Below are 22730 nucleotides of genomic sequence, written 5' to 3' on the forward strand. Positions count from 1 at the left end.
GAAGTGAGACAGCAACAGGATCTTGAGGAACTGGCACACCCACAATTCATGGAAGTCTGCATCACCCCTAACAGACTGAAAGCCACCAGGGAGATAGAAGGTCAGAACAGCTGGGTTCAGGTAGGCAGAAGCAGGGAAAAAAAGAAACTTCGTCAAACACAACCACCAGAAATCAAAACAACCAACAGATTTGAGTCACTTCAGAATTTTGATGAGCAGAACCAACAACAAGAGAATGAAAGGAACAACATCCAGGACCCTATTGACAGTGGTGACCAGACAGCAAAAAGAAGGGAGGTCATGATTGTTGGGGACTCCATATTGAGAAACACAGCAAGTTCAATTCGCAGTTTGGACCCCCTTACTACAACAGTGTGCTGCCTTCCGGGAGCCTCGGTCAAGCACATCACTGAAAACGTGGACAGGCTCCTAGAACGAACAGGAGACAACCCGGTAGTAGTCGTCCACATCGGTACAAACAACATTGGAAGAGACAGACCAAAATCCCTGCAAAATAAATTCAGAGAGCTAGGAAGGAAATTAAAAGAGAAAACCAAAACTGTGGTATTTTCTGGTATACTACCCGCACCTTGCAAAGGACCATATGGACAGCTGGAAATAATTAATCAAAACGAATGGCTGAAGACGTGGTGCACACGGGAAGGCTTCACCTATCTTGATCATTGGACCACATTCTACAACGAGGACTATCTGTATAGACGGGATGGACTGCATTTAAATAACAAGGGAACTAGTCTACTCGGAGAAAAGATCCTCGAGCAGGTTCGGAAGCATTTAAACTAGAAAGGAAGGGGGGAGAAATCAACAAAAAAACAGAAGGGAGACCGCATCAAAACAAGAACAACAACTCAGGTAAGACAACCATTAAATGTATTTATCTAAATGCTAGAAGTATCAGAAACAAAATTCTAGAACTTGAAGCTACTGCACTAACAGGTAACTATGATGTGATAGGTGTTACAGAAACGTGGTTATCTGAGAGTGATGGGGACGAATATAATATTTGTGGGTATACACTGTATAGGAAAGACAGGCAGGACAGAAGAGGAGGAGGGGTAGCGCTATACATAAGAAACAGTCTTGAAGCCCAGGTGTTAAACCTGGACAAAGAAAATAAAACCGAATCAATATGGGTCAGAATAACAGACAAAAATTCAAAAGGCATAATAATAGGAGCATGCTATAGACCGCCAGATTCAGACGGTGAGCACAATAATCTGTTATACAATGACATTAGAAATGTGTGTAGCAAAGGAGAAGCCATACTAATGGGGGATTTCAACTTCCCCCAAATAAAATGGGAAAACCCGGTGGGTAGCGCAAAGGATGAAATAGAAATGGTGGAAATGACAAATGACTGCTTCCTAACACAATTTGTGAAGGCACCCACTAGAGGGGAGGCATGCCTTGATTTAGTCTTTTCAAATAACGAAGATAGAATAACTAAAACAGAGGTCAGAGAACCACTGGCAAACTCAGACCATAACATGGTCTCATTTGAAGTGTTTTTTAAATCCCCAAAAGTAAAGACTAAAGTTAAGGTTTACAATTTTAGAAAAGCAAACTATGAAGGCATGAAACAGAGACTAACAGAAGTAGATTGGAGTAAAATAGAGAAAACACCCACAGAAGAAGGATGGTTGTTCTTCAAAAATGTAGTACTAGAGGCACAAAACAATTATATCCCTAAAGTAGACAAATCTAAATGTAAAACTAAATTGCCAAAATGGTTTAATAGATCAATTAAAAAAAATATTCAGCGAAAAAAGGCACTTTACAGAGCATTAAAAAAGGACCAAAAAGAAAGTACGCAGAAAGAGTACACGGAACTGCAAACGCAAGTCAAAAAGGAAGTTAGAAAGGCCAAGAGAGAAATAGAAATGAACATTGCTAAGGGAGCTAAAACCAATTCCAAAATGTTTTTCCAATATTACAACAGCAAGAGAACATTCAAAGAGGAGATTAAATGTTTAAGAGATACAAATGGCAAAATCGTAGAGGAAGAAAAAAAATAGCAAATATGTTAAATGATTACTTTTCACAAGTTTTTACAAAGGAAGATACTGACAACATGCCCCACATGTCATCCAGTTCCTATCCAGTTTTAAATAACTTTAGCATAACTGAGGCAGAAGTGTTAAAGGGACTAGGAGCTCTTAAAATAAACAAATCCCCTGGGCCGGATGAGATCCTCCCAGTAGTACTCAAAGAAATGAAAGAAGTAATTTACAAACCGCTAACCAAGATCATGCAGCAGTCTCTTGACACAGGGGTGGTACCGACAGACTGGAAAATTGCAAACGTAATACCGATCCACAAAAAGGGAAACAAAACTGAACCAGGTAACTACAGACCAGTAAGCCTGACTTCTATTATATGCAAACTTATGGAAACTAAATTTAAATCAAGGGAAGTAATGTTAAAACTGTACAATGCACTAGTAAGACCTCATCTTGAATATTGTGTTCAGTTCCGGTCACCTCGCTATAAAAAAGATATTGCTGCTCTAGAAAGAGTGCAAAGAAGAGCGACCAGAATTATTCCGGGCTTAAAAGGCATGTCATATGCAGACAGGCTAAAAGAATTGAATCTGTTCAGTCTTGAACAAAGAAGACTACGTGGCGACCTAATTCAAGCATTCAAAATTCTAAAAGGTATTGACAGTGTCGACCCAAGGGACTTTTTCAGCCTGAAAAAAGAAACAAGGACCAGGGGTCACAAATGGAGATTAGACAAAGGGGCATTCAGAACAGAAAATAGGAGACACTTTTTTACACAGAGAATTGTGAGGGTCTGGAATCAACTCCCCAGTAATGTTGTTGAAGCTGACACCCTGGGATCCTTTCAAGAAGCTGCTTGATGAGATTTTGGGATCAATAAGCTACTAACAACCAAACGAGCAAGATGGGCTGAATGGCCTCCTCTCGTTTGTAAACTTTCTTATGTTCTCGTGTTGTGTGTGTGTGTGTGTGTGTGTATTGTAATTGTGCTGAATACATTTCATTGTCTTCTGTTGAATGCTTAGTTCACAGCAGCAGGAAAAAAGTACACAAGTGACCTTTTAACCATCCTGTACCGAGCTGGACTAAATTATAAATTGTATCCATGTTTATTTAGCTTGCCAAATTGAGTACCAAGTAAAGACTTGACTGCAACTTCACTGCAAGCCAATCCTCCAATTTAGGCCTTCTATGGTACAACATCATCAAATTCTTGATCACTAGAATGATTTATACAAATCATGTTGTATTGTAAAAATAAATAAAAAAGAGGATTGGACACGTAAGACAATAACAAATATTAACAAAAACGTCCAAGTCACATAAAAGCAGCAGCCATAGAAAGATAAACAAGACACAACTTGAGGAAACATGGCAACTTACTTAAGTTGCAATGATGAAAGGCAAGTTTAGAGTTTTGTACAGGAAGGAGTGGTGGAGAAGCTGGATTCTGTGTACAGTTTTGGCTCCCAGACTAATATATAAACAAAGTTTATATTAGAGGTTAATCATTGCATTCTTGTAATGATGATAAATGGGTCCTGATTCTTTTGGCCAACATATTATACTTCTATTTTGTGTAAATGTTTTCAATCATTTTACTCTCAGATTAATTAATTTAATTTAATTAATTAAATTCTTTAGCAGACACTTTTATACAAAGCGACTTACAGGAAGATGACTCAGTAACAATCCTTAATAGAGGCAGCAGAAACAGGTGTGTGATAGACGCAGATGAAAACAACAAATCCAGTGATGTGCTATGACACGCAGAGAACACTTGCAATGATGTTATTATTTGAATGAGAATTGAAAAGAGACTAAATCAAAATCAAGCCTTTTAAGTTTTCAAAATATTTTTAAAAAGCAGATGTTGAAGAAGACATAATTACAGAATGTTAATGAGGATACATCTATTGATAGTCTTAGGTTATGTATGAATTATTCATTTTTGTTTCATTTCAGAAAGGTTTCCAGCCATTCCGTGTTCACAAGCATTTACCTCAGTACAACTTTAACATCTGTAAATTCACTTTCCTCCCATTGATGTCAGCCAGAAATCTGTCAAGAATCTTCTAAAGGATAGTCAAGATGTGGGAGTGACTCACATTCCCTGTTGTACAATATTTGATATCACTAAGGGATTGTTCTACCCAGACCTCTCAACTACTCATTTGGTTCAAAATGAGTTGCTTTTCTTTCCTTCCCTGAAGACTTTTAGTCTTAACATCCACAGGGTAGTGAGCTCCAATCATAAGCTTGTATCTCCATTTGCTTTCTTGCTTATGGAAATCTGTCTGGGGCTGACATTGGCCAGTCAGTGTTCACCCTGTGTTTGCTTTGCTTTGTGTTTGCCAAATAAAACATATATTGTTGATCCCTGTCAATCCCATTCCAGAATGCACAATATCAAAGAAACAACAGTGGCAAAACAACTGAAAAAACATTGAACTTGTTCCCAAGGCAACAATTTCTTTGCCACAGACCACAGCATTATATATGCTCTGGTATTTCTACACTTTTTGGAGTTCAATTCCTTTTGAATTTTCAACAATATTTTCAGGGGGTGTATATTTTTAGGCAACCACGCTAAGCAAACAGGAGTGAACAGGAGCTGGCGTTCCCTACTGAGGACAGCACAGACAGCATATCCCCTGCGGTTAAGCTATCCCTGTGAGCAGAGCTTCTGCCACTGATTTTATTTTATTTATTTATTTATTTATATAGTGCCTTTCATACCATGGTGTCTCCAAGAGCTTTACAGACAGTATGTATCATGATCAAGAAACAAGACAGAACATTACAATCACACTGTGGAAGGGTGATGGGTAATTCACTGACAAAGGAGACAGACAGGTATACTTGGAAACACCACACAGGTGCCCAGTTTTATTTGCAAGGTGCATTTTTACTTTTTAGCCCGCAGAGGGAGCTGTTGACCGTGTTCTGCCTACCAACAATGGTAAAAACAGACACACCGGACTACCACAGACGGTACATTTCAAGTGCGGACGCACTCACAGGTGTTCAAAACAATAATTCAAAAACCAAAGGTGAAAGGAAAAAGGAAAATAAAACAAAGTAATCAAAACTATAAATAAAAGGTGCTGCACTTCAGCAGAGTTACGTCAGCCATCGCTACCCGTACGGCCCGGGTCTCCGTCCTATCCTGACTGTTCCTCAGGCATCTATATAAAAACACTGGGGGTCTGCCCACGGTTTCCCCACTATTACTACATTTTTATCTCTTTGGTCCCGATCTCTCTCTGAATCGGCCATTCTCGGCTCGTGACCCAAGCATCTGTCTTTCCCGGTACGTAGTAAAAGGACAGACCTGAGGAAACAGTAGAGCGTTATCTTATAGGGCTAACAATCTCCGCAAGACCTGCCTCCTAGCCACTCAGAAAGAGGGAAAGTCCACACACCCTCTTTCCCACCTCTCTGTGTCACTGCCATGATCCACAGGTGGATGTTGGACGACTGCTGCCCTCTTCCTGCAGCACTATGAACACGCCAGCAGAGTCAGCACAGATCTCCCCCTGCTACACACACAATTAACAAAATACAATGATATTAATAATAACAATAAATAGCAAATATCTAGATAGGACAAAAATAAAATAAATAAGAATAACAAATAAAAAATGTTAAATAAAAGTTATTAGATAAAAATAAAGAACAGAAACTTTATATCTAGATCAGGTTAAAAAAGGTGATTTATAAAAATGAGTCTTTAATCTTTTTTTAAAAATGCTGACCTAAGCAGCATCTCCAATAGAACAAGTCAAAGAGTTCCACAGCTTGGGAGCATTAAAACAAAGCACACTTTCTCATCTCCTTTTCAATTTTACCATTGGGAGGCACAAAAGTCCAATGTCAGCCGACCTTAAAGTGCACAGAGGTTTATATGGGGACAGAATCTCTCTTAGGTACTCTGGTGCTAAGCCATTTAGTACTTTATATGTTAATAATAAGATTTTAAAATCAATTATAAAATGTATTGGAAGCCAATGCAATTAGGCCAACACAGAAGTTATATGAGCCTGTTTTTTGGTTCTAGTCAGAACCCTAGCTGCTGCATTTTGAGCAAGCTATAAACATGATAAGACATGATGTGGAAGTCCAGCAAATAAAGCATTGCAATAATCAAGTCTTACTGAAACGAAAGCATGAATTAGTTTCTCAGCATCAGCCAAAGAAAGAAAAGACCTAATTTTAGCAATGTTACATAGGTGATAAAAAGACACACTTATAATTTTTCAAATATGTGCCTCAAAACTCAAACCAGAATCAAATATAACCCGTTTCTTACATCAAATTTTACATTAGAGGTCAGGCTGCCCAAATCATTGTTTAGGGAGTTTTCAAGTTCTAGTTGTTGCTGAGAACCTAACAGCAGGATATGGAGTTAGAGTCAGCATTCATCAATAACTAATTTACCACTCTGACAAGGGCAGTTTCTGTACTATGAGCAGATTGAAACCCTGACTGAAATCTTTCAAGGACATTGTTATTGTCCAGATGTATGTTAAGTTGTTTGACTACTACTTTTTCAAGAACTTTGGCTAGAAAGGTAAATTAGAAATGGGTCTACAATTCTTCAATTCAGTAGAATCTAAGTTAGATTTTTTAAGTAAAGGCTTAACCAAAGCAGTTTTGAAGGCAGCAGGAACTATTCCTGTTGACAAAGTTCTATTTATTATAAGAATATCATTACACAAAATACTAAATACACCTTTAAGGAGTCGAGTAGGAACTGGATCCAATGAAGAGGCTGAGGATTTCATCTATATTACTAATGTATTCAAATCATTTGGAGTAGTCACAGAGAATGAGTCCAAAACAGAACCAGTCAGTCTAAGGGGCACATTTACAGTGGCTGTCAAAAGTATTCACCCCCCCCTTGGACTTTTCCACATTTTATTGTGTTACAACATGGAATCAAAACTGATCTAATTTGCCACTGATCAGCACAAAAAAAGTCCATAATATCAAAGTGAAAAATACAATCTCCAAATTGTTCTAAATTAATTACATATATAAAACAGAAAATAATTGATTACATAATTATTCACCCCCTTTGCTATGACACACCTAAATAAGCTCTGGTGCTACCAATTGTCTTTAGAAGTCACATAATTAGTTGGAGTCCACCTGTGTGCAATAAAGGTGTTTCACATGATTTCAGGTTAAATACACCTGTCTCTAGGAGGTCCCACAGTTGGTTAGTACATTTCCTAACAAAAACTACATCATGAAGACGAAGGAACATTCAAAGCAAATCCGGAAATAGGTTCTTCAAAAGCACCAATCAGGGGTAGGATATAAGTAATATTTCCAAGGCATTGAATATCCCCCAGAGTACAGTAAAGTCCATTATTAAGAAATGGAGAGAATATGGCACAACTGTGAATCTGTCTAGAACAGGCCATCCTCAAAAACTGAGTATCTGGGCGAGAAGGGCAGTAGTCAGGGCGGCCACCAAGAGGCCTATGGCAACTCTAAAGGAGTTACAGTCTTCTACGGTTGAGCTGGGAGACACTGTGCATATGGCAACAATAGCCCGCATGCTTCACAAAACTGGCCTTTATGGGAGAGTGGCAAAAAGAAAGCCATTGTTGAAAAAAAAAAACTCATGTCAAATCTCAGCTAAAGTTTGCCAGAAGGCATGTGGGAGACTCTGAGACCAAGGGGAAGAAGATTCTATGGTCTGATGAGATGAAAATAGAGTTTTATGGGCTCAACGCTAAGAGTTATGTTTGCCGCAAGCCTAACACTGCACATCATCCTGAGAACACCATCCCTACCGTGAAGCATGGTGGTGGCAGCATCATGCTATGGGGATGCTTCTCTGCGTCAGGACCTGGAAAGCTCATGATGATAGAGGGCAAAATGGATGCAGCAAAGTACAAAGAAATCCTGGAGTAAAACCTGCTGAAGTCTGCAGGAGACCTGGGACTTGGGAGAAGATTTCTTCCAAAAGGACAACGACCCCAAACATACAGTCAAAGCCACACTGGAGTGGCTTAAAAACAAAAAGGTCAATGTCCTGGAGTGGCCCAGTCAAAGCCCGGATCCAATTGAGAATATGTGGAAAGAGTTGAAAATTTCTGTTCACCAAAGGTCCCCATCAAACTTGACGGAACTAAAAAAATTGCAGTGTCCAGATGTTCAAAGCTGGTAGAGACTTCTCCAAATAGACTCATGGCTGTAATTGAAGCCAAAGGTGTATCTACCAAATATTGACTCAAGGAGGTGAATACTTGTGCAATCAATTATTTTCTGTTTTTTCTGGAATTATTTTTATTAACATTAATGAGATGTCAATAAAAATAATGATTAAGAGGGCCATGGCAGTTTTTCAGTGCCCTGCCCCACACAAGGTGAGATAAAGCAGTCCATTTTTGATGATGAGCATCACAATGATGTCTCTCTCTCATGCTTAAAGAAACATGAATCACCCCAGAGAACTGCTACCCCAACTGTTCTTTCCTCTCTCTATGTCCTCTCTCACTCTTCCAGTTCTTTAGGAGGAGGTGGGGAACTGGATTCCTACATTCTCCATCCTGAAACTTCTCAATCCCCCTCTGCTCTCTACTCCCTCTGTCAGCACTTTTGAGTTTTACACCATCGAACTGTACTCTCCTTGTATCTGCTTCTTATCATTCTCTGTTACTCCCTGGCCAACCTGCTCACTCTCTCAACTTTTTTCTCTCTTCTATCACCATCTCTATTCCGATCATTCTTTTTAGCAATTTTAACATTTCTCTCTTCAACTCGACTCATTCTGCTGGCTTCCTCCCTCTTTTTGATTCTTTCTCGCTTCAATTCTTCCCCTCGCTAATTACCACTTTCTCACTGTGTATTTATTTTTAAAAAATTAATTCTGAGAAGCTTTTATTGTATATAGTTTTGTGACTTGTGTTTGTGGCCCCTCCATTTTCAGATACAGTCTCCCTATTTCGATCCAGCCACCTGCTCCAGATCATATTAAAGCTTTACAATAAACGTAATACCCTTTAACCTTTCTACATACCCGATTGACAGCAAATCTGCCAATCAAAACATGAAAAAAAATAATAATTAAAATTTTTGGAGGCAGTATTTCCAAGCTGTAACTCCCAATCAATTTCTCAATGATTGATTAGTGCTATGTGTCAGGAATATATACCTCTTTAAATTATTAACATATCATGGGTGGCTTTTGAGATATAGGGGTTGTGCTGGTTAGTCTCAGTGCTGCTCTGCTGCAGTTCCATAGTAGTTTTGTTTTTTAAATGTTGTAGGGCAGTATGACAAAGTGCCCACCCCTGTGTATATTATCTGTTATATGTTGTGTGTTTAATGTTGGTGTATAGTCATTGGTACATGGGATTTAAACGGGTCTGTGTAACAAAGTGTTTAAACTGTATATGTGTATTTAGGCATGAGGATTGCACAGCACTTCACGTGCAAGTAAAATGTAATAATATGTGAGCACGGGGAATTGCACTTTATTAATTCACGTGCTGGGATTCAAGTGAATAATTAATTAGTAATTGAATCCCAGCACAACAGTATATATAGATGCACGTTTTCACATACTCGCAGGTGGGTGTTTGGTGAGTGGAGAACGGGATTGGAGACGGAGGAAATAATAAGTATAATAATAATAACAACAATGTAAAGTATCTGCTCACCATGTTTGTCTGTCTAGTCCATTTTGTTTGTCTTTTTGTTTTGGCGACGTTTGCCGTGTCCTATGTTTGTTTGTACAACCTTTTTATTTTCTGTTCTGTTTATTAAATGCTGAGGGAAACATTCGCTCAGCTCCACCAAACTCCACCTCTGTCTTTGTTTATTTTCCTGCTTCTGGGCTGACACCACCCACTCCGGCCGTCTTTGTGACAGGCAGTTATCTCCAACAGCGGTCCTGGAGAGCCCCAGTTCTGCAGGTCTACTAGGTGTCTTTCAATAAGCTGATCCCTAGAGCCAGCATTACACTTTAGCCATCAACCTACATCATCAGATCAGAAAGGAAATGCAAATGGATGAAAAAGCAAATGCATCACAATAGTTTACTGTAAAGCTATGTCTTATTTGGTGCTAATCTTAGCGAGAGCCTAGTCTAAAATCAGCATGAAGTTTTAACATCTACTCTGATGTAATGGAAATCATGAAGACCTGGATACATCCAGTGACTGCTGTGAAAAGTTCAGCTGGCAACAAGGGAATGACCTTGTGACAGCCTGGAGAGACAGTTGACAGGAGGAAAGAGACATCATTGGGGCTGGCAAGGGTTGGCTACCCTTGTTGGCAGTATCCAGTTCTGTGTTTTCGAGAGGAATAGGATGCTGGAGACACCCGCCCAAGGCTTCTAAGAAATTAAAGAGAAAGAGTCCTAGAGTCTGCAAGAGCAGGGGTGGAAGATGATTCAATGTTAGACAGTTAATGACAGGAAAGGAAACGGATATGAGAATGGAGAGTATTTCACAAAGGACTGGAAGTTCATATGTCAGAAAATGGTTGGGAGTTCCACACTGCCTCAGCAGAGTGGAACTTTATGCTAAAGGAATGCTGCAGCTACCAGTCTCCACTCTAACAGAGGAGTTTAAGAATGCCAAGGTCCGACTGGAAATGAGATTAGTAGAGTCACATGATAAATGCTTAAGGGAGGAAGCACCTGTGTTGAAAACTGAAAGGAAGTGGGGAGCAAACGAAGCCGCGGAAGATGCAAAGGCTGCCTTCGAATCGGTGGGGCCAGTTCAGCATGGAAGAGGAGGTCTTGTTTTTAGTTCAGCTCCTCCTACATGGCACAAGGCAACCCCAGCTCAATAGATTAAGCTGGTAGTCAACAAGGTGCAAAAGCAGGAGGAGAGGATGAGGTGCATAAAGGCTGTTTCCCAGGCCAAGCAGGGAGAATGGAGATTCCCTCATTAGGTCAACATATGATGTTCTCCCATCACCACAGACCCTAAACCTCTGGGTAGGAGAGGATCAGTCATCTCCTTTGTGTTCATCACCAGCAACATTAAGGCACATTTTGACAGGATCTAAGGTGGATCTTAGCCAAGAACGGTTTACTTGGCGTCGTGACCAGGTGTTGCGTAGTTTGGCCTTAGCATTGGAAGACAAACATAACATGGCCAATAAGTTGCCACCAGTTCCATCAAAACGTTAAAAAAACAAAGGGCAAATTGCTCTGTCCAGGGGAGCAACCACCAAGAAAAGGTATTAAAACCAAACCTCATCTAGGACAATTGGAAGTTGCTAGAGACCTCAAAATGCTGGCAGACGTTGGTCAACGGCTTATTTTTCCACCTGAGATTGCCACCACTAACCTTTGACCAGATATTGTCTTGTGGTCTGGATCAGCATGCCTCGTTCACCTGGTAGAGTTAACAGTGCCATGGGAGGATGGTGTGGATGAGGCGTATGAGACGAAGAAACTTTGGTATGCTCAACTACACATTACAACCCGGTTTCTCAGAGATGTCGGGTTCAGTGGGCAAGAGTTGAGTCGCACAGTGAAGAACTTATCTGAAGCAGAAGAGAGAAGCAGCAACTGGCTGTGGTTGAGATGGAAAGATTCTGGTTGGGGATTTCAAGCACAACAGAAAGAAAGCAATGTTGATGCACTGGTAATTCAATTGGGCTGAGCTGAATGGGGGACTGTGGAAGGGGTGTGGGTAATTCACTGACCAGGAAACAGACAGGTGTATTTGGGAAACACCACACAGGTGCCCAGTTTTATTTTAGACCGGCTCTTTTTTTTTTTCTTGTATTTTTCTCTCCGGCAGAGGGCACTGTTGACCGTGGGCTGCCTATCAACGATGATAGACAGCACCACGGAAATACCACAGCTGGTACACGAACTGCAAATGCACTCGCAGGTGCTCAAAGAAATAATAATGAAAACAGAAGGCGAAAAGAACAAGGGAAAATAAAACAGTAATAAAACTACAAATAAAAGGTGCTGCACTCGGCAGCGTTATCCCGGTCGCCGCTACCCGCACGACCCGGATCACCGTCCTACTCTCTCGGCTATCTCGCCTGCTCTTTCACAATACGCCGGGGTCTGCCCAAGGGTTCCCCGCTCTCTCTCTCTCTGTCTCGCTGATTCCCGGTCCCGAATCAAAGTGTCCACACCCTTAGCGCGTCTAAGTGGGCAGACCTGAGGAAACAACAGAGCGTTATTTTATAGGACCGACAATCACCCAAGACCCGCCTCTCGGCCATTCAGAGAGGGGGAAAGTCCACACTCACACTTTCCCACCTCCCCGTGTCACTGCCATGACTCACAGGCGGTTGTTGGGCGACTGCCGCCCTCTTCCTGCAGCCCGTGAACACGCCAGCAGAGTCAGCACAGATCTCTCCCTGTTACAGGGACAGAGAGGGTTGATGCTGGGATGCCAGAGTCACCGTGGAGCCCTCTTGAGATGTTGTGGGCTAGTCGACGAAACACCAAGGATGGAAGGTGCCACTTGAAGAACCCAGAGATATACCCCTGTCACGAAGACTGCCGAAGTGGGCGGCATCAGAACCAGGAAGGAATGAACACAAAGACAGAACAGATGATGTGAAATGATGATGGCGCTTGCTTGCGCCGGTTTATTGTAAAATAAAAGGGTTTAAACAAACAGAAAACATGACACGACACTCTACGCCAAAATAAAAAGAGACAAATAAAAATGGACTACACTTAACAAAACGGTGCACAGACAGACACACTGACAAACGCGGTGAGTTTACATAAACAAGTATCATGCTGGTCCCACCAGCACGCAATAGCAATTGTTGTAAATAATTTCTCCTCTCTCTCCCGTTCTCCACTCGCCGAACACCCAACCCCGAGTGGGTGAAAACATGCTGTTTTTATGCAGCTGTACCAAGACTCGTTTGTTAATAAATCATTCAATTGGAGTCTCGTTACAACTGCATGTGAATTAATAAAAGTGCAATTCCCCGTGCTCACATATTATTACATTTTACTTGCACGTGAAGTGCTGTGCAATCCTCGTGCCTAAATACAAATATACATTTTAAACACTTGTGTTACACAAACCCGTTTATATCCCGTGTACCAATGACTATACACCAACATTTAACACACCACATGCAACATATAACAGATAATATACACAGGGGCGGGCACTTTGTCACAACCCCACTCAGCTCAATCCAGATGACGCTGTGGAGACCACACTGTGGTTGATCCCTGAAGCCAGCATCACAGCAATTGTATGTGCTGATGTGCCAGGGAGGCAAAATAAGCTGATCCCTGGAGCCAGCATTACACCATCAATCAAAATATCTACATCATCAGATGGAAAACAAAGCAAATGGAGGGAGATCCAGATGGATCACATTAGTTTACTACAAACTCTGTCTTAGTTGGTGCTTATCTTGGCAAGAGCCGAGTTCAAATCAGCATGAAGTTTAACATCTACTCTCATGTAATGGAAATCATTACATGCCTTTTAAACCCAGAAAAATTCTGGTCGCTTTTCTTTGTACTCTTTCTAGAGCAGCAATATCCTATCTATAGCGAGGTAACCAGAACTGAACACAATATTCAAGATGAGGTTTTACAAATGCATTGTAAAGTTTTAACATTACTTCCCTTGATTTAAATTCAGCACTTTTCACAATATATCTGACCATCTTTTTGGCCTTTTTTATAGCTTCCCCACATTGTCTAGATGAAGACATTTCTGAGTCAACATAAACTCCTAAGTCTTTTTCATAGATTCCTTCTTCAATTTCAGTATCTCCAATATGATATTTATAATGCACATTTTTATTGCCTGCGTGCAGTACCTTACACTTTTCTCTATTAAATGTCATTTGCCATGTGTCTGCCCAGTTCTGAATCTTGTCTAGATCATTTTGAATGACCTTTGCTGCTGCAACGTTGTTTGCCACTCCTCCTATTTTTGTGTCGTCTGCAAATTTAACAAGTTTGCTTACTGAACCAGAATCTAAATCATTAATGTAGATTAAGAATAGCAGAGGACCTAATACTCCACTGGTTACCTCACTTCATTTTGAGGTTTCACCTCTAATCAGTACTGTCTGTTTTCTACATGTTAACCACTCACTAATCCATGTGCATGTATTTTCTTGAATCCCTAATGCGTTCAGTTTAAGAATTAATCTTTTATGCAGAACTTTGTTAAAAGCTTTCTGGAAATCTAAATAAACCATGTTATATGCTTTGCAATTATCCATTATCGATGTTGCAACCTCAAAAAAATCAAGCAGGCTAGTCTCTCTTTCCTAAAACCATGCTGACTGTCTCCCTGGATACTATTACCATATAGGTAATTTTCCATTTTGGCTTTTATTATATTTTCCAAAAGTTTACACATAATAGAAGTCAGGCTTATTGGTCTGTAGTTTCCCTTTTTGTACAGTTGAAGTATGCAAGTATTGTCGAGTTACTATACATATTGTGACAGAAAAAACCCAAAGTAACTGAAAACCGAAAGCCCTAGAAAAAACAAAAACAAAAAACATTTACATATAACCTGAAAATAGCTAAAAATAAGCACAAAAAAAATGTAATTAATAAAAAACAAAAAAAAAAAGCCCTAGTAATAATACAACTGGCCCAGCCAGTAAATACTATTATCTGTCAAAAAACATTTTACATGTGCATTAATGGCCAAGTGGGCAGAAAGGGACCATCCATATAAAAATATGATATCTACAGAAAGGGCCAAGAACTATAAGAAAAAGAATCAGCCCTGTAAAAAATGAATTGTAAAAGTTAAGCCAGACACATTTGGGGGCAAACTTGGCCCCCATCATTTTTTCCTCCAAACACAACCAGCTACTGGTTAAGCTAATATTGTAACCCTTTAGTAACCCGTAGTGAGACAGGTAGTTTATTTAGATAGTTTATAACTGGAATGGCGCTGAAACTTGGATAACTCTAGCAATTCCCTTGATTTGGCCGCAGTGCCCTCCGTTGACAAATTAAGGGTAACCACATATCCTTCAGCAGTAAAAGTCTGAAAGATGCCCCCCTTCCAAAAGGTAGAGCCTCTTTAATGCTGAACTGTCCCAGATTTATGAGCATTCATAAACAAGAAACCAGGAGAACCACAAGGGTGGCAAGGGAGTTTGGGTCAGGCAAGGTCTCAAGTATTGTTGCAACATAAATATTCACAGCCTGTTGACAAAGCGACACACCTCTCCTGAAAAGCTGCCAGCTGCTTGCCTGTCATTGAAGGATCTGTGTTCATTTCCCAGAAGACTGAGCAAATGAGATCTCTCCTTTCATCCACCTCTTCCCAGTTAGGCAACTTCAGAGAGAGAAAGACAGAAAGAAGAATTACGTTTTTTCTCTAGAGATCTCCAGAGTCCAAATCACACAAGGAAATTATTAAAATAAAGAACAAAAGAAAGCGATTTCTTAGCTATAACTTATAAAACATGAAGAGTAATTCTTGATCTTTTTCTTCTTGATGGGTCAGCCTATTTTCTTTTTAATTTAAATTAAATTTTTAATAATAAATTGAATCGCATTATTGAGGAGTTTGGTGTTAAAACGAGTGATCAGGAGAGGATTTATCAGTATGCACGTCTGTAAAGAGGTATGTGAAAGATACAGTGAACAAGGAGTGGAGCTTGGCTGTAGATACAGTACTGAGTGTCCTGTTGTGATTCAATGCCTTTTAAACCTGCTTTACTCTGAAAAAAATATATATTTTAAACAGTGTGTGTGAAAATAAATTGGACCTGGCACGCCTGACAAGCGCTGAATACATGGACCGCTAAGGGTTAAACTCCTGGTAAAGTGCCTTTTTTCACTGAATATTTATTTTTTAATTGATCTATTAAACCATTTTGTCAATTTTGTTTTAGATTTAGATTTGTCTACTTTTGGGATGTAATTGTTTTGCGCCTCTAGTACTACATTTTTTAAAAATGTTTTTATGTGGATGTTTTCTCTATTTAACTCCAATCTACTTCTGTTAGTCTTTGCTTCATACCATTCTAAAATTGTAAACCTTAGCTTTAGTCATTACTTTTTGGGTTTTAAAAAGCACTTCAAAATAAGTGGTTGTGGTCTCTTCAAGTTGTGATCTGAGTTTGCTAATGGTTCTCTGACCTCTGTTTTAGTTATTCTATCTTAGTTATTTGAAAAGACTAAATCAAGGTATGCCTCTCCTCTAGTCGGTGCCTTGACAAATTGCATTAGCAAGCAGTCATTTGTCATTTCCACCATTTCAATTTCATTTGTCATGCTCCCCATCGGGTTATCCCATTTTATATGTGGGAAGTTGAAATCCCCCATTAGTATGGATTCTTCTTTGCTACACGCATTTCTAATTTGGTGGTCTATATCATGCCCCTATTATTATGCCCTTTGAATTTTTGTCCATTACTGTGACCCATATTGATTCTGCATTGTTCTTCCAGATATAACACCTCGGCTTCAAGACTATTTTTGATGTATAGTGCTACCCCTCCACCACTTCTGTCCTGCTTGTCTTTCCTGTACAGTGTGTACCCAATAATATTATATTTCTCTCCATCACTCTAACTCCAAGTTCAAACATTTTGTTTTTGAGAATTCTAGCATTTACATAAATACATTTAATGGCTATTTTACCTGAGTTGTCCTTGTTTTGATGTGGTTTCCCTTCTGTTGTTTTGTTGATTTCTCCCCCTTCCTTTCTAGTTTAAGTGCTTCTGAACCTCCTCAAGGATCCTTTCTCTGAGTAGATTGGTTCCCTTTTTATTTAAGTGCAGTCTGTCCCGCCTATATAGATAGTCCTTGTTGTAGAATGTGGTCCATGATTTCAGCCATGCATTTTGATTATGTATTTCCAGCTGTCCATAGTGTCCTTTGCAAGGTGCTGGCAGTATCCCAGAAAAATATTATAGTTTTGGTCTTGTCTTTTAATTTTCTTACTAGTTCTCTGATTTGTTTTACAGGTATTTTGTCTGTCTCTTCCAATGTTGTTTGTACTGATTTGGATGACTACTAACCAGGTCGTCTCCTGTTCATTCTAGGAGCCTGTCCATGTTCTCAGTAATGGGTGTGACAAAGGCTCCCAGAAGGCAGCACACTGTTGTTGTAAGGGGGTCCAGACTGCGCATTGAACTTACTGTGTTTCTCAATATGGAGCATGGGGTTTATAGGGTATTGGATATTGTTCCTTTCGTTCTCTTGATGTTGGTTATGATTTTCTAAATTTTGAAGTGGATCAAATTTGTTTAATGTACTGATTTCTGGCGGTTGTGTTTGACAATGTTTCTTTTTTCCCCTGTCTCTGCCTACCTAAACCCAGCTGTTCAGACCCTTTTCTATCTCCCTGGTGGCTTTCTGTCTGTTAGGTGTGCAGACTTTCAGGAATTGTCGGTGTACCAGCTCCTCGCACTCCTCTTGGTCTGTCATTTCCTGCAGCTCATTTTAGCAAGTCCTGGATCATGCAGCACTTTACATACACTTGGTTTAGTTCTGCTGGGTTTTCTCGGATTTCCCACATCATGCAGGTGTCACAGATTTATCAAGGAAATTCATGGTTAAATTCATTTTAATATAAGCATTATCCAGATTAATTAAAATATAAATTTAATAAAATTTAATTCAGACTCTTGTTTATGTGTCATGCTGTGAGGATTGGGTTATTAACACCGATTCCAAAACATTCTTAACAAGATCTACTTCAAATCTGATTAGATAAGGCAAAGGCCACAAACTGTGTTAACTCTTTGAAGCTCGTCTTCCAAAATGCTATCTGATTGTCTGGCCTCTTAAAGGTGTCATAAAACTTACCAAGGGAAGCTATAGTGACTGTGCAGTTGTACCATTATTGTGTTAAAAGTTAGTTAAAATGCTTTAAGAATCATTTTTAATTACATAATTGGTAGACACAAGTTTAATAGTTATTTTAAGTAAGTTTACCAATAAACCTGAATGGTTTATTGTGTTTTAAAGGAATATTATGAACGAATAACTATTTTTAATGTTATTCTTTGATTGTATTATGATGTGTTTTATATACTTGTAATCATAATTTTGTATAGAGAATGAAACTGAAATTCTAATGAATCTAACTAAAGCTATATTGAATAGGAGGTTTAAATGATAAATGTAAAATCCTTTGATAACAAAATGGATGGATACATTGCATTTCTAACACACCCTTTTTGTGTGACACACAACTGTCTATCAAATACTGTGAACCAATGGATGGACCAACAAGGACTTGTTTACAGTAGAAGGGAACATCTATACATCGTGTTATTTAAACCCAAAACAAGGATTTTTATGCTCTCTGGGCTCTCTTTGGATTCTCGCTGGATTCGTCGCTCTCAACTCATCAAACTCAGAAGTTCTTCAATGAAGACGCAATGATGTAATCTTCAAAGCTGTCCTGGAGAAGATAGGCTCCCTCGGGAATGATGAAAGCTTTTGCCTACAGACTTCACGGAGATACTACACTGCGCTGCTGCACAACTAACTTTCACAGAGAGGACGACCGTGTTAAGAAGACTTTGTTTTAAACATCGCACCACAAGAATAAGTATCAAACTTATATTGTGTAATTACAAGTAACTGAACTGAAACCATGCTTTTGATATTATCACAATATGTAATAAGCGTCTATTCAACTAGATGCTGAACACTGTACATGCATACTTAGCGACGTGGAAGCTGGCGCATGTATATGTAATGCGTCACTCAACCAAACAATGCATGATCAACTATTAATACTGCTTCTCTAATGCAGAACTCTATGACCAAAATGCACATCAAGGATTTATTATGAACATTTAACAATGCATTACTTTTCCTTGAATGTTTTATTTTGTTTCTTCTTTATGCATATGTTTTTAATTATGAAGCCTATCCTTTATTCTTCTTCCTTTGAGAATATGAATAAATGTAATAATAATTTGGATTGTTAGGTTTCTTTTTGTCTTATAACAAATACACATTTATGATTGATTTGAAATACTTAAACATACATAATATTAATTGTTTTTTTTTTTCATCATGAATCTAGGGATAATTAAGCCAGAATCATTAGTTCTTACTGAGGTATTGTGTTTATTATGGTTAATAACTACATTATGAGCTATAACGGTTATTTTCTTTAATGGTAATTGGCAAGGACACAGTTGTAACATAAATCCTAGATATACAATGTAAATATGCACAACAGTTTACTGGTTTGAATACCATAGGCTAGCCCTATTGCTACAGAAATTATCCGTGGACCGTAGTGTACAGATTTGCAAATTGTCATTTTGACTGAAACTCCTGGGGCATAACCAGTACTTTCGCCATTCTCTTGCTTTGTCACTCCATCTCTTACTCTTCTTTTCTCTCTCACCCTCCAGTTCAAAACTAATCGATCATCACTTCACAGTTCAGGCAGAACTAATCAGGCAGGCACAACTATATTTTGGTCTAGCAAACAGATACGTTTACAATATGTCTTACTGTTTTTTTTTTCCTCGATATGGCACTTTTGTCACTGTGGTATCAGCATCTCAAGAACAGCATTTTTCTCCAAAGTAGATTATGTTCGACACCTGACTGAATGTTAGTTTTTTCTGCTTATTGGAAAGATTATTGTTACTGCTTACTGGAAGTGTGAGAGTCCTAGTGCAACAGGGATGTCATAGTAATGCTCCGGTGTTACAAATTGGATGCATGTTGATAAATGGAACACACTGATCAGTGCTGGAGCTTCGGACATAGGAGGATTCTCTCCGTCCCAAGAAGTAGAGCATCTGGGTTTTTTCTGGACCTTAGCAATCAGCTGCCTGATTTTTATGCCCCCCAATCGATATCCCGAAAACTCTGACTCACTTTTTCCAATTCAGGATTGCAATTACAGCTACTACTGTACGCAGATGACTCAACCAGGGGCTGGTCTGGTCGTAAGAATGCTGTCCGGGGCTTTGGAAACAGCCACTGAGATGTTGGTTCAGCTGCCTGGTTGTCCTCAGCCAGCTGGATGGCAGCAGACAAGGTGGTAAGTCACTGACATTAGATCCAGAGGACGGTAGCTGGAGACAGACCTTGAGGAAGCACTTCACAACGACCTACTCCACAATCTGCTCATCTCCCTTGGGTCGTGGTGGTGGAGACAGAGGCAGCTTCTGCTGCTCTGCTCCTGGCGAAGGAGGCAGGGGCTCCTCCCCTTCTGGCGGTGAAGGCGGCAGGGGCTCCTCCCCTTCTGGTGGCAGTGGGGGAACCAGGAAGCATGCTCCCTCTGCTGCTGGAGGTGGGAGTGGCAAGTAGTCCTCCCACGGTGGTGGAGGAGTCACCAGCAGGTACTCTCCCCTCTGCTGGTGGTGGTGGGAGTAACAAGCAGTCCTCCCTCGGCAATGGAGGCAGAACCAGCAGGTACTCTCCCCTCTGCTGGTGGAGGTGGGAGCAACAGACAATCCTCCCACAGCGGTGGAGGCAGAACCAGCAGGTATTCTCCCTCTGCTGGCAGAGGTGGGAGCGACAAGCAGTCCTCCCACGGTGGTGGAGGCAGAACCAGCAGGTATTGTCCATCTGCTGGTGGGTACCTGGGCTGTGGACATTTGGTCTTCCCCCTCTTGGGCTGTGGATGCACCAATTCCCCCCTCTTGGGCTGTGGACACACTGACTTCCTCCTCTTGGGGGGACGCTCGGGCTCATGCGCTGGATGAGCCCAAGTGTCATGCGCAGGATGCTTGGCTCCTCCCACTCAGGCGCAGGACACTTGGGCTCCTCCCACTGAGGCACAGGATGCTCGGGCTCCTCCCACTTAGGCGCAGGATGTTCAGGCTCCTCCCGCTCCTTCCTTCATCTCTGCCTCCCTCTCCTCACCTCTGTTTTGGTTTGAGGGTGGTAGCTCTTCTGGGTTCTCTGGGGTGGAAGGTGGTGTTCAGACCCTTTCACCCCAGCAGGCTACGAATGCCATCTTGGGTGCTGACGGTAAGCCGGAAGGCGCGAAAACTTGGAGGTCACCTCCGTGGCCTTGTGGGACCTCTCAAGGCTCACATCAATGGTCGCTCCAAAAGTCTGCCCCAGTATAATGGGGGCGTCCAGTAGTGCTACTTTTTCAACATCCACGACCTTGGCTTGTGTCAGCCACAAATGCTGGCGGGCATCCACCATCACCGCCAGCGACCTCCCTGATGCCTGACCTAACTCCCCCATTAGGTCTCATTCTTAACCATTCACAAAGGAACAGATTACTTCACTATGACCCCTATTTATACCCTCCTTCATGATCCCTTGGTTAACTAGCGCATCCACTTCTCCAATCCGCAGATTCCACGTCGTTTCTTGTCCGGGTCATTGAGTTCGGGTACCGTAGTTCTGTCCCTTTACTAGCCTGCTGACTTCCACCTACCCAAGGGAATAAATTGTCATTCCATTTAGTCCAGGGTACACTGTTACCTTTACATAGAGCCCTAACAGGTCGGGAGGGAGATCTAACACCAAGCATCATTAGATCTCTTTCACATATCTCTCTGCTCAGAATGGAGCCGGAGGAATACTTGGCTAAATCTACCTATCCTAAAAAAAATAATCTGCATTTTGGTGGTATTTGCCAGCATGGTGTATCATATGGTACAAGAAGGACTGCATTGCCAGATACCACAGAGTTATCCGGGGATTGCTGTCCGCTTGAGTGGGGTGTGGTCAGGGACGAGATCAAATGAGTGCCCCAGCACTCAAAGAGTGAGGAGCCCATTTGATGGCCAAACACTCTTTTTCAATGACAGAGTAGTTGCTCTCCTGAGGGAGCATTTTTTTTTACTAATGTACAGGATGGAATATTCTATTCCATTTACCATTTGGGACAAGACTACACCCAAGCCGACATCCAACACATCAGTGTGGAGGATGAATCTTTTGGTGAAGTCTGGAGTGATGAGAGTGGGGGCCTGGCAAAGTCTCTGCTTAACAATATCAAATTTGGTGCACTCTTTCTGGTGAGGTCAATTAAGGGATTAACCACTGTGGCATACTCAGGGATAAAGAGGCAGTAATAACCGGCTAACCTCAGTAGAGACCTCATGTGAGCCTTGGGGATTGCCACGTCCAACAAAGCCTGGACCTTGGTGACGACGGGTTTCACCCTCCCATTCCCCATTATGAATTCCAAATATTGAGTCTCTGTTTTGGCAAATGCACATTTTCACAAGTTAGCTGTTAGCCGGACTGCTCTTAGAGACTGTAGGACAGCTGTGATCCTAGCCAAATGCTCTCGCCAGGTGGAGCTGTAAATCACCACATCAACAATATACGCTTCTGCATATTCATGACATGGGCATAAAATCTGGTTCATCAGTCTTTGAAAGGCAGCGGGCACACCATGTAGCCTAAACGGCATGGTTGTGAAATTAAACAGCCCCTCTGGTATTGAAAATGCGGTTTTCTCTCCAGAACTACGTCAGGTCCAAAGTGGAAATAAACATTGCCGTCCCCAGTCTATCTAGATGCTCATTGACCCGAGGCATGAGATATGCATCAAACTTGGCAATAGTGTTTACCTTGTGGAAATCAATGCAGAAGCAGTTGGTGCTGTCCTTTTTGGCCACTATCACAATTGGACTGCACCACTCGCTCCTGGAAGGCTCAATCACCCCAGGTTCGAGCATCGCCCACACCTCTTTGCTAATGCCACTTTGTTGACTTTCTGGAATCCGATAAGGGCTCTCTCGCACTGTGACACCTAGGGGAGAGACAATGACATATTCAACAAGGTTAGTTCT

The sequence above is a fragment of the Polyodon spathula genome, chromosome 9, assembly GCF_017654505.1.
Source record: "Polyodon spathula isolate WHYD16114869_AA chromosome 9, ASM1765450v1, whole genome shotgun sequence".
Classification (NCBI taxonomy): Eukaryota; Metazoa; Chordata; class Actinopteri; order Acipenseriformes; family Polyodontidae; genus Polyodon; species Polyodon spathula.